Genomic DNA, 12,680 nt, shown 5'->3' on the forward strand with positions numbered 1-12,680 from the left:
CACCGGCACTTACTTATCAACACTGGCACTTATGACAGCCTGCCACATAGAGGTGCTGTTTGTGTAATTGGGAGATGAGAACCACAGGAGTTGTTTATTAGTTTAATATTCATTAAAGATGACTAATACATGCTGCCGAAGCTGCTCTTATAACTTTGGAGGCCTGGAATAGTCTGAATTTTCACTCCTGTAGGCATGCGATGATTAATAGGTGTGTTGTTACTGGCACTGGCGGAGGCAATGGGTTGTGCAAGCAGCAGTGACCTCATGAGGCACCTCTTGTTTCACAAATTAAACATTGAAGCACCTGGATCCATCTGGGAATCAGTCTACCCATTTTATGCAGGAATTGAACAACTATTCGTCCATTAATCAGTCATCCGGAGTAGCATGCTCTCAAAACAGAAAGTAAGGAAAGTTGTGATGGTAATATGTCATTATACGAGATTTGGAAATATATCTGTTCCTGCGTCTGAAAAACCACCGGATAGTCAGTCCATGAGCTGCTCTCGTTGCCAAATGTAAGATGCTGGATCCATTACAGTGCCTCACATTCAGTGACCTGGGAAGAAACCTCTTCACTTGAAAAGAGCTAGACTGGCTTTTTGGTGCTACCTGTAATGCATCATGTGCGTCTAGGTAGGGCTGACACGAACACAGCTTACACCTGGTGCTTTACATTAGCAGGTGTGTCTGGTACTGAGTACCTGGACTTCTTTAATTTGATGGAGAAAGCACCTGCACCTCTAAGCACTTATGCAATACGTGTAATGGGAGTGTGCCGGCACTTCTCAGGAGCAAACAGGTACTCTTCATAATGAGTACCTTCAGTGCTGTATTTCCAATTAAAGCACTGCTTACACCCCAAATGCACGATGCATTGCTTCTAAATGTCCACACTGTGATTCCACTATAAGTAATCTTTTAATGCGTGAAAACGCGCTTCGAAGCGACCAAGCGCGACAAGTGCAACCCATTTTGTCATTACTTGAAATAGCACCTTTTCAGAGCACCTGATTACGCGTCTAAATTGTCAAACGAATAATGTCAGTTATTCTGAAGAGAGAAAAAAAGGTTGAAATATGACTTCACTCCCTCCCCCGGCTTCCTCTTTCGAGAGCCTGTTGCTGTGGCACATCATGTAGCGATCTCGGCTTCCTATGTCAGAGCAGCTGCAGGTTTCTCGCTCTTCGGTTCTCGTCCGGGATGCGACGACGGTCATGCCGCGGGGAACCAAGGTAAGCTCGCCCTCTTCTGCGGCTGTGTGCGTGGGGAGCCGCGCGGGCTCTTCCCGCCGAGCGCTAAAGGTGCATACATCATCCGAAGGGAGACGGAAGCAGCCTGGGAGGACCACGTCTCGCGCGCTCCATCCCTGTCAGGAGAGGTACAGCGCGCGCGAGGGACTGGGGGGCGCGCGGCGAGCGAACTTTGGCCAAGCGAGGACCCGTCCGACGGACGGCCTCCTGGCACGAGGGTCCTTCGCGAGCCATAACAGCATCGATTGGCTGTCTCTGGCAGGCAGCCACGCGGAGGCACGGTTACAAAATATATATACACCGATGAGGCAGCTCATTATCCCAAGCACCTGCTGCAGAGACACGGGGCCTACTTTTACGTCACCACAGGCACGTTCGTAGAGTGAAATGCTATTTCTATACACAGATTTGAGCGCTTAAAACGCACAGGCGCGCGATATTCTTATTGCTGTTGCTCACCTAATAGTTTTGCATGTGGTACCGAGGTAAAATAAGAAGCCACGAAATAAGTATAGGGCAATTTGCTGCTCGCAAGGTCTCACATGCCAACATTTGGAGCAGCAAAGAGGAGCCTGCTAAAAAAACACACCGGGGACTTTACATTCTTAGATAATATCTGTTAGTTGCAGCACTTTGAAAATGCAAGTGTCGTATGTAAATAGTGCTTTAGTATTAGGCATATGTGCACAGAACATTTGGTACTGTGGCAGTTATTGCTGATGTGATGAGCTGTTGTAGGCAGGCCTGCTGGGTATCACAGTCTGCAAGAGCAGGCACTGTTTCTGCAGACTGTCCCCAAAGCCTTATCAATTGTCACTCCTTATGGAAACCCCCTGAATATCATTTCAACAGATCTTAATTATTTATATAATTGCTTTGTAAATCGCTCGCTTGCAACCAGGGTCGAATTGAGATCGCAATTAGGCCTGCGCACTCCCAAAAAAGGTCGCCCGCATTCCTGGATCGTCCCTTTAATGGATTACCATTTAGTTAGTCTCATTGGACTAATCTTTTACAGAAATGTTTGATGAATTAAATATTTTAAAGCTAATAGGGCATAACATTGGTATATCTAGAAGCACTGCATTTTGGCAGGGTGCGGAGAACCAGACCACAACACCTTATTTGGCAAGTGTTGCCACTTCAATGTTTTTTTTTTTTACTCCTCCCCTCCCCACATCCATCATCGCCTGTATGTGATGTCCCGGTAGGGTAAGACACTGCTTCTGGGCTGGTCTGACCACACGAGGCAGGGGGCAGAGATATGAATTCCCCAAGTGCCAGAACTACATATGGTCTCCCAGCCAACGTTTGGCAGCATGGCAGTGGCGTGCCCATGATGCTGGTGCCACATTACAGTCGCCTGGCAGTGACTGGGGAAGACAGTAGTCTCTGTGGGCCAGATCAAAGAGGCCCTAAAAAAAGGCCCACAGGAGACCATGGCTATCGCCAAATGCCCGTCTCCCTAAACCGACCCTGCTTGGAACCAATAGACGCTTACTAGTTCTGCAGTTGGTCCTGTGTACGGAACAGGACCCATTCTGACCAAAGCAAAGCATGGCCCTACAGATCCTCCATGTTAAACGAGCAAGGTGTTAAGCACGACAACATGACGGTTCTGGTCCTCTGAGTGAGGCATATCTGGGAAAAAAATAGTGATGATCATAGATGGGTTTTTCAGTAGCAGGTGCAGAAAATCCAACAGCCGCTGTGCCTCACAGCTGTGTCCTCAACTGTTGTAGGAAAATTTCGTGTTTGCTTTCCTATTCTGGTTTGTAAGGCAGGTTGCAACCCTCAGTAACAATCCAGATAATGGGGATTTGTTGGTGAAAAGTGAATGGTTAAGATCCAAAATGCATGCTTCTCTTTTCAGATAGTTCAGTGATTTAAGGGCCTGCTGTCTGAATCTATATTTAAACTGTGTGGGGCCTATTCCCACTGGTAAATTTAAACATGAGTAAATCTACACTTGTAGATTTACTCTTATACTTTACAGTAAATGTACTACATTTTGGCCGTTCACCATTTCTAAGTGTGAATCTTCCAAAACTGTACACATACATATCTCCACCCCCTGAAATCAGAGGGTGGAGCCAAATATACAAGTGTAAAGTAATGTTTCCCATGTAGGCAGAGATCTCTGCCCCTCCGGTGAAGCTCTATACCACTGTATTGGAGATGTCCTTATGGGAAAGTGGGAAACGAGAGAGAAATTAAGAAATTGTCAAACTTTAAAAAAGATGTAGGAATATTTTTATGTTGCATATTAGTGTACCCTAATTTTATACATCTATTTCAAATGTAGAACGCATTTAAATATGGTACAGGACTATTAACTTAATTTTTAATGAAATATTTTATACATTTAAATATATGAAATTAAAATGATGTAAAAAATGTATTTTTAAAACCCACCTACACTACAATGTTCATGCTTATTTATACTGTATTAAATGTATTACAAGTTATTTATGCAATTCATTTAAATTAATGTAATTGTTTTTTCAAATATTAGTAACATTTATTTTTAAACTGAAAAAAGGTTTTTAAAATAAGCTAATAATTATTTCAATTTATGTATATATTTCTTACCTTTTGTTAAATTTATTTATTTTTCAGAAGTCAATGTAAATTAATTCATTTTAACATTATTTTCTATGCATTGGTTTTTAAGTTCCTGTATCAATTATTTTATATGGAAGGGTATTGCAAATTGAGTGGTTGACCATGTGTCATGCTAGACTTACTCCATGTTTGTACTGGACAATATTTACGTGTCCTTTTTGGCTGTAATAAAAGTGCAGATCGTGACTAGGAATCAGCTTACTCTTTTGTGGGTGGGTGCATGTCCCTTCTTAAACTTCTCCATAGCCCTTCCTTAAACTCTACTTACTAAATCCCTCCCATTTAGTCATAAATATTACCCATAGCTTCGATATACTCAGTCACTCCAATGTCGCTGGTAATACAGGTGCACAGTTACTACATCAGAATTCTGATTAACTTTTAATGAGATCCTAAGTTATATTACCCGTGTTTAACAATTCACAGAGGTAAAGCAAACCCACTATACACATTACTGTGCCATATAATGCACACTTTTTAAAGCACATGCCATAAAACTTCGAATAACTTCCAATGATCAAAATCATTGTGCTAATTTATCCCCAAAGATCACTAGGATATCATTCTTCATTTTAGAAAAACTGTGCCATATCATCCCGAAATTCTCATTGTCGCATCAACCAGAGTTAAAATCACATAACCATATCATCCAAGTTTATAAATCGAGTCACCTCACTCCAATTTACACATCAAAGTTCCATCACCCTAAATTTACAAATAAATGAGTTACGTTGTACCCAGTTTAAAATGCCAATGGATCCAAATTTACCAGTTACTGAGCCATGTCATTCCCAATTTACAACCTCCAGAGCCTGGCTATCTTAATTCATTTCACCTTGATTTACAAACCTCTGGGCCTTATCATCACTAATGTATAAAGCTCAAAGCCAGATTGTTCTAGATTTACAAATAACATTGTCATATCACCTCAACTTACAAACAGTTGTATACCAGGATACTAGTAACAAAAATATCATCAGACTTAGATATTGAGTTCAAAATATCGTCTGCAAAATTATTGCTCCAGTGGTACAGATTTCCTGTTATTCACCACACTGAAGCAATATTATTGTAAAAGATATTAAGGACACAATATTTTTGTCAGATGATATTTAGTTCCTAGTGCTCTGGTACCATACTCTACAAACCAGAAAACATGTTGATTTACCAGTGCTTAATTGAGCCTGTGGTTGCAGGTGGGGCCCGCCAACACTTATTTTGTGGGACTGGCTCTTATTTTTCCTCAATAGACTTTGATCCAGAGCTTGAAAGAAACAACAAGGGAAAGAAAGAGGAAGAAAAACAGTGGTGGTTGTTAAAAGCAGGGATAAAAAATAACTTGCAAGAGTCATATAAAAAGGCAGAGAGTGTCTGGTGGTGGATTAAAGTGGCAAAAGGTGTAATCAAGCCTACCCAGCTTTGGTATTTGGCATTGTGACCTTCAATAGCACCTGATGCAGGCTTCTAAGAAAAACCTAGGGGCCTGGACTTCCTTTACAAATGAAACACTGCCTTTTACAAATCACCAATCTGTACAATTACCATTTTAGTAAAAGGCACAATCTCCACATCAACCCCCAATTGTGAAGCAACTGAGCTATACTCCTTTATATATTTATATTTGTCTTTAGGAAAGCTCCTCAAGCAATATTAGAGTGCTTTCCATAGCATGTGTTGGGGAAATATGCCAGCATGTGTGTACAAAAGCGACTTAGAAGGTTGCTAGATGTCTAGGATGTTTGATCAGGGAAAATACATTTAGACTAGGAAACGAGGGGGAGATGGGCTGGGTGGGAAACACAAAAGGATTCCCTTTCTGGTGACCTCAGATCCAAACAGAGATTTGGAGTCCTAGTAGCTAGAGAGCAAAACAATAAACTCTGTTCGAGACCTTTTGTCTCTGTTCAGGGCCCTTAGAGAGTAGGGTCTCTGATGTGGATGTGCTTTTGGTTCAGTTACGTCCTCCTTCTTGGTGCGTCTTGAAAAGGTGGGTCTTAACCCTTATTGGAAAGACAGGATGTCAGGGGATGGTCTTAGTTAGGTCGCCTGGGTATTCAGAACATTGAACAGGGGTGTGGAATTTAATAAAATATCTACTTGTCCAGGGGTCTGGTTGCTTCATAAATCTACTTGTCCTGTAACAAAATCCACTTGTCCCGTTGGTGCCATGTAGTGCGGTGACAAATTAAGGCAGCATCTCATTTTATAAGAGCTCTGATAAAACCTCTCCTATTATGCCAGGGTTCATACCATAGTAGTGCTTGAATACTTGCAATCCCTTTATGTTGCCATGTTTCCGCAGATCTACATACTGGGGCTGAAGGTAGTGGTAAGCAATAGCTCCAGGGTGAGAATGCCCTTTTGAGTCTGCAAACCTACTAACTTGCATGTTTTAAGGGTTTTCATCAACTCTTCTCTAATCTGTTCCCAATCTGAGAATTGTTGGCAATTTGCTCCTGACAATGGCAGGTATAAACCTTCTTCCAGAGTTGGGAAAAAAGTAGTTGGAAGGAAAGTGAACTTGCAAAGAGCAAATGCATATTAGCTCAGGCTAAAATGCAGTTCACAAATATTTTCTTGGAGTACTATTTCTTTACCTACTTCGGTAAATGCTTGGGAATTCACGAAAGCACTATAGCTGCACTTAATGTTAGGACATATACCATTGGTGCACTTTTGAAACTTTCTTTAATGATTTGGCCCCTCATTTGGTCTGGCGTTGGCCATGACCTTTTGAGTTTATTCAAATTCTCTCTCTCTGTATCTTCTAGCTTCACTGTGAGTGACAGCTTTCTGCTATTTCACAAGGAGCATATCTGCACACAAAGTAGTTTGTACATTTCCAGTAACTATGGCAGTGTGCGCTTTTTGAGACCAAAAACAACTCTTGCTTTTGCCAATGTTTGTTATAATGGTGAGGGCGTGGCAGCTGACATACCAATAAAGTTTTACAAAAAACATCCCAAAAGAAGTCACACATTGATAAAACTGACCACCAATTTCAGACCCACTGGCTTTGCCAATGATTGTTTATTTTTGTTTCCCAAAACCTTATTGAAACTGGTTACACTGATTTTTCTAGTATGAATATTTTCGGGAAATACTAGCATGCATCAACATGTTATTAAATGATGCTGCAAAGAAATGGTACCTCAAATTTCACAGTGGTTTAGCTAAATGTTTTTTTCCTGCTTTCATTTTTTTATGAACATTATATTTTGACAGCAAAGGATCATCAATCTTGCTTTCAAGATTCTGCAAATATTTGCATCAAATCAGAGAGCATTCTGGGAGCATTTACATTATGAATAGCCTCATATTTGCTAAACTTTGAAAACGTGTGTACACATTGTTATACTGGAACCACTGTCAGTAAGGCAGTCAGAGCTTACAACATTTACTTAGAGCGCTCACCCTAATAATGAAGGCTTTCAATTAATGAACCATAAATACAAGTTTAAACAGCATTAACATATGGACAAAAATATTACTTTACCTGCAGACAGTGCCCTTCCCTGATCCATAATGTGTTACCGCAAACTGGCAGCCAAAAGGTTTGTGCTACAGGGGGTTGGGCCTACTTGTCCTAAGGACAAAATACACATGTAAACTTGTTGCCCTTGACCTCAAACAATATGTCCTGGGCGTCGGGCTATAGGAATTCCACATCCCTGATTGAAGCTGCTCCTGAAAAGGATTCTCTTAGTGCTTGTGTTTTTCAGAATTTTGGTGTTTTCACTTGGCGAGAAATCATTAATAGACCGGCTAGGTAGCTCAGTTTACCTGAATGGAGTACTTTGGAAGCGAAACAGCAGATTTTAAGTTTTATCTAGGGTTCTGCACTATGCCGGTAAAGATCAATACAGAATTGGGGAGATTCAATCGAGATACAAATTAATTTCTTTTCCAAGCAATCAGGTGCGCAGTAGAGTGAAAATTCGCTTTGCTACGTGACAGAAAATTCACTGGAAAATTAATCAAGATGGTATTGACAGCCTGCTTTCAGCTGATCTTTGCAGGGTGCATACTTTTCTATTTTTAATTGGCGTAGAAATGTGCAGATAGTGTGGTATCAACAAAAGTGTGACTTCAATAAGGAACACTAGCAATTTCGCAGTCGCCAAGGGTGACGGAAACAAATCCCTCACTTTTAGTTCTGTGGTTACGTTGGGGTCAATTTTTGTGGGAATTGTGAGAGATTAGTAAGCAATTCATTTTTTGGAATATTTATTTTCTGGCAGTTGGCTGTCATCCAGTCATAATTTCTCCAGTCCTTATGAAGAGTGGTGATGTCTTTTCTCAGTGATAGCTTCAAGTAGAGTTGCTTATCATCCATGTATTAGTGAAGTTCAATATCAAGTTTTCCATTATCAGGCCTATGCTTTTAAGTACAGTTTGAAAAGTACTGGCGATAAAGTAGAGCCTTGTGGGACACAGAACGATACCTTATGACACCGCATGATATTAGCCCCAATTTTCAAATCACTTAAGCATATCATCTCAGCTTGTAATCGCAAGTCATATCAATTCCAACTTTACATGATGCTGCCTAATGTCATATACATTTCACAAACCATTGAGCTATATCCCTCCAGTTTACAAATATAAAAGCCAAATGATGCCAAAGTTACGTATCACTGCAAAATTCGAACAAAAATTTACAGATCAATAAATCATTCCGGTCCAAGTTACAATCACTTACTAAATGATCAACAGATGTAAAACAACTGATTTATATATAATTCTGATTTACCAATCATTCGGTGAAATTGCCCCAATTTTTCCTTTTTTGCGTGATACAATCTAATTTACACAATATTAGGGACATCGTTGCTAATTTACAGATCATTTTTTTATATAAGCTGCCATTGTATCAGTTTACTGACCATGCAGAGGTACCAGCACATTGTAAAAACCCTGCGATAAAATCTCTATCTTACATCTGTTTGACATTGGATTTTCCTTTTATGCTTAATACTTTAGTCATGAAACACAGGGATAATCTCATTACTTAACACGCAAAGTTAGGGTAAGCTGGGCTATTGCAGAAGCGAACTAGTGAGGGGCCCTCTGCACTCCTCCCTATCTCCAGGCGAAGTCATCCATTTCTCGAACAAAACATTGGTCACCCTCTGAGTCACTCTCCACCCTCACACTATAGACAACAAGTAAGATGATTTTCAGCCAATAGGGGATTGGGTGCTCAAAAGAAACTTCTTCCATAATTCATCACTAATCCTTTATGGGTTCCGAAGTCGCCTGCTACTCACTGAAAAAGTGCTTCAACACCCAATCAAGAGTAGCACGCCCTATATAAATGCAAACCTTTTTCCCTCTTGTATCCCTACACTAGCCTTCTCATTCCAAATAACTGAGTAACATATCCATCACTCAAATTACTTTCATATTTTCACTAAACTAATTTACCTCTAATCCTTTATGGGTTCCAGAGTAGTGTGCTACTCACCAAAAAAGCACTTTGACGCCTCGTCAGGGGTAGTTAGCGCTATATAAATGCAATTACAATACAATACATTAGATTCATCCTCTTACCAATCTCAGTTTATCTAATGTCTCAAATGTGCCTACTATTCTCTATGAACCGGATTCTTCTGCCACCCTGCCCATTATCGAATCCCCTCCTATTCATTGCCCTTATAATCCAATGCGGGCTAATCCCCCCTCCCCCGGAGTTCCAACACACTATCAAATCACACCTACATTTAAAAACAGGACATTAAACATTTCGGCTTGTCAAGGTTCGTGCCTATTTATGGTGATGACCTACCCTTGTAAATACGTTTATCTTGTAAATATACTCCCAACGCACTGTAGCGTTTTTTCCATACCTAAATATTCAACACACAATCAGCCTTGTGGCATTCTCTGGTTTACCACAATAATGTGCCTATATAGCACCAGGTTTCTACGTATGTGACTTCCATATAGATCTTCCAAAAGATATACAAATAAATGCAAAATCTCCCATTTTTCCTGCGCGTTCTCAGAGTTGATGGAGGTTGGAACTTCAGGATCCCACTAGAAACAGCCACCTAGCTCATGTCTCGGTCAACATTTGATGTTGGAGAGGCACCCCTGTTAGCACCTGCGATTGTACAGTCTCAGCGACACACCACACCAGTAAATGCTGTGACTCCCTTTGAGTGACTCATGTGTGGTGGCAAGCGAGGACACCTTCTTCAGGTGTCATCATTTCTCATAAACCCGGCAGTCATTTCCCTGCACGAGAGAAGGGTGTGCCCTGCTGAGCGATACTGAACCCTCCCCACTGGGTATTCTGAACATCTCACTGCCTGGCATCCTGTCACATCCTTAATCTGCCTGCTTTGGTAGATTCAGAAATTACATTGTGTGGTGGCTGACGGTGATCTAGATGATACCTGGGTGCATAGATCCTTGGGTGAGATTATGGGGGCTGGGGACAGCTAGACCACTATCCCCCTGTTCTAAACTGAAGAATGTATGTATGTGCGGGGGCTTGCATGGCATTCATCTAGCGTGAAGCATCAGAGCACTGAACAAAGGCAGGCGCCCACAGCTACGATTCAGGATCATTTAAAACAAGGCAGAATATTCGTGGGTGGTTCTTCCTACTGTGCAGAGGTGTGCTACGCTCCAAAGAGCTGCTGCTTCACCTCCTTTCTGAATTGCACAAGGGTTGGGGCAGTTGTGATGATGATGAGGAAGCTGTTCCAGATCCCATGGGGGGAGATGAAAAATGTGTCTTCTGGTTTTCTCTTTTTTCATGTTTTTGTATGACCATTCTGGTAATGTCCTGGCTTCTGCTGTGCCACTGTCTCCCCGAGGGTCTTCTTCTCTTGGTGAGGTATTCAGGGGTGCGGTTGCAGGTAGCCTTGTAGGTGAAGCAGCTGTCCTAGACCATGCAGGCTCGTAGGGGAAGCAAATATAATTCCTACAGGGTTGATATGGACTTCCTTCGCTCTTTGGTTAGATTCCAAGTGGTCTTTTAGGGGAACCACCGTGGGCCTGATGCCATAAACTCTAACATGTTTCCAGCTCTGTCGTTCCTCCTACAACATACATGGTTACCCCACTATACATTTCTCAGACTTTTATGGAATTGTATATAGATTTGACATGTATACACAGACCTGTATGGGCTCAGGATGAAGAAGAAGAAGTGAAATGTTTCTTAAAGTTTTTCTTAAAGTCTCTAGAGCACTGAAAATGGGGAAGTGGAACTGAGGCTACTGGCACTGAGGAGAACAGCACAGGAAACGTGTAAACATCAGCCTGGCGGAGGGGTCAACCAGCATGCGGAGGATTACAACCTTTGCATGTCAAGGATTGCCCACTAACATCACATGTCTGCGGTTGTTTGCTTGCATCACCTGGGTATGATGGGAGACAAAGAAGAGTGCATCATTTGGGTCCTAAGCATGACATGGTTTGAGTGGGCCACAGGTGTCTGTTTGCAAAGGTGCACTTACCACATTGCCCTGCATGGTCAGAATATTGTCTGACATAAATATCTTGTGGAACATATCGTTTCCAAGCACAATACAATATTTTTGTATATGATGTTCTGATATCCAGCTGTCTGCCTGCATTGGATGACAGGAGTGCATCTCTGGCTTTGGGAGGCTGGGCTTGGCCGCTAGCGTTGTATTGCTGGAGTAGGAAGCTAGCACCTCATGGCAGGGGAGTCACTGGAACAACATAGGTTGGGTGGGTTCCCATCGTCATCACGTGCCTGTGATGAGCCACAGGCCTCTCTTGGCTAGAGTGAGCCACAAGCATTGCACTGCTGGAACTCAACAGCACCCGTTCAGGGTTGACCACTAGGGGATCCTAGAAGCACATTGCTTTTGAGAGACCCTGTCATCAAATGATGGTGTTGGCCACAATCAACTGATGGCTCATGTAGGCCGCTAGCATCACATCTCTCGCATTGGCTTCTAAAATTGCATTGCTGGGTTGGCCCACCCACTAGCGTTGCATAGCTGGAATAGTTCACACACTGGCTAACTGGCCTGGGCTACTAGCTCAGCTTAGCTAGGCTGGTTCACTAGTATTACATAGCTATGCAGGGCCCCTATTACTCCCCATCTGGGCAGGACTACTAGTCTTACATGGGTTAAGCCTGGGCAGAGTTCACAGAGTTCTGCCAAGCGGATCTTAGCAAAGTGACCAAAAAACTCCAATGCGCTATGTGAAGTTATGCAAGCGGCGGAGTGTGTTAGGTCGCGTCGTTCGCTCTGATTTTTAGCGGCAGTTGTTTTCCACCGCCGGAAAATCAATTCAAATGGCACCATGTGCAGCACAAGAGGGCACTGCTTCTTTATGCTGACACCCCCCCACCCCCCTGCCCCCCCTCCACTTGGCACGGTCGTTCACCAGCACCTCCGCCCGCTCTTACCGGCACTGGGCGGCGGCAAATTAATGTATTGCCCTGGGCGTCAAAAGCCCTAGCTACGCCATTGCAAAGCTAGGCAGGGCAACAAGTATCGCATACGTGGGATGTGTCAATCACTGGATAACTGAAGAGGACCCCTGGCACAGCTCATCTGGTTCGGCCCACCAGCATTACATAGCTGGGTAGGGTCACTGTCATTACGAGGCTGGTACTCGGTCACAAGCGCTGCTAATCTGGCCCACCAGCATTACATAGCTGGATATGGCCACTAGCATTACATAGCTGGGATGGGCCACTGGCATTACATAGCTGGGATGGGCCACTGGCATTACATAGTTGAGTAAAGCCACTAGTATTACATAGCCAGCATTCGTCTCTAGCATTGGATAGCTGGGCTGGGC

The 12,680-nt window shown here is 42.6% G+C and overlaps 1 protein-coding gene across 1 annotated transcript in view; it reads left to right on the forward strand.

The window, feature by feature from the left end:
• Positions 1 to 1,165: 1,165 nt before the first annotated feature.
• The window catches only part of ZNF831 (zinc finger protein 831), a 530,261-nt gene continuing 518,746 nt past the window's right edge, over positions 1,166 to 12,680 (forward strand). Inside the window, exon 1 of the mRNA XM_086932647.1 lies at positions 1,166 to 1,238. The gene's annotated coding sequence lies outside the window, so the exon portion shown is untranslated. The remainder of the gene's footprint in view (positions 1,239 to 12,680) is intronic.

The sequence above is a fragment of the Lissotriton vulgaris genome, chromosome 7, assembly GCF_964263255.1.
Source record: "Lissotriton vulgaris chromosome 7, aLisVul1.2, whole genome shotgun sequence".
Taxonomy (NCBI): domain Eukaryota; kingdom Metazoa; phylum Chordata; class Amphibia; order Caudata; family Salamandridae; genus Lissotriton; species Lissotriton vulgaris.